This window comes from Triticum dicoccoides, chromosome 4A (assembly GCF_002162155.2).
Source record: "Triticum dicoccoides isolate Atlit2015 ecotype Zavitan chromosome 4A, WEW_v2.0, whole genome shotgun sequence".
Lineage (NCBI taxonomy): Eukaryota > Viridiplantae > Streptophyta > Magnoliopsida > Poales > Poaceae > Triticum > Triticum dicoccoides.
In genome coordinates this window covers 465,687,334-465,687,832 of record NC_041386.1, presented here as the reverse complement: position 1 = coordinate 465,687,832, position 499 = coordinate 465,687,334, and positions in this window count along the sequence as shown.

The following is a 499-nucleotide window of genomic DNA, read 5'->3' as shown; positions in this document are numbered from 1 at the left end:
GGTGAGGCGGCTGGGGTGGCGACGGAGATGGGGGTGGCAGCGGAGGGAATTGCAGGCGGGAGTGCACTGGGGGACGAGGAGCAAGCGGACCTAATCTAGCAGCAGCAGAGCCACCCGGGCCATTGCGAGGATTTTGAGGACACTCACGGCCAAAGTGCCCCGGGCGCTCACAGATGATGCAATGGAGCGGGTCCCTACAGTCTTTCCGGCGGTGGAGCTTGCTGAGGCACCGGAAGCAGCGGCCGCGGAAGCGGCTTAAGAAGGCCTCCCGCCCACCGGCCGCATTGAACTCAGCCCGGCGATCCTGGGAGCGTTGCGGAGGGGGCCTGCTATTATCCGGCAGATCGGAGGGGCGGCCGCAGTTCTTCTTGGAGGAGACAGCCGTCCATCCACCGTCCAGCCCCAAAGAGGAAGGATTATCGGGGGGCGGGGCGACTATAATGGACTGGAGGCGACGGGCGGGGGGCACCCCAAGATCCACGGGATCTGCAGCAGAGCC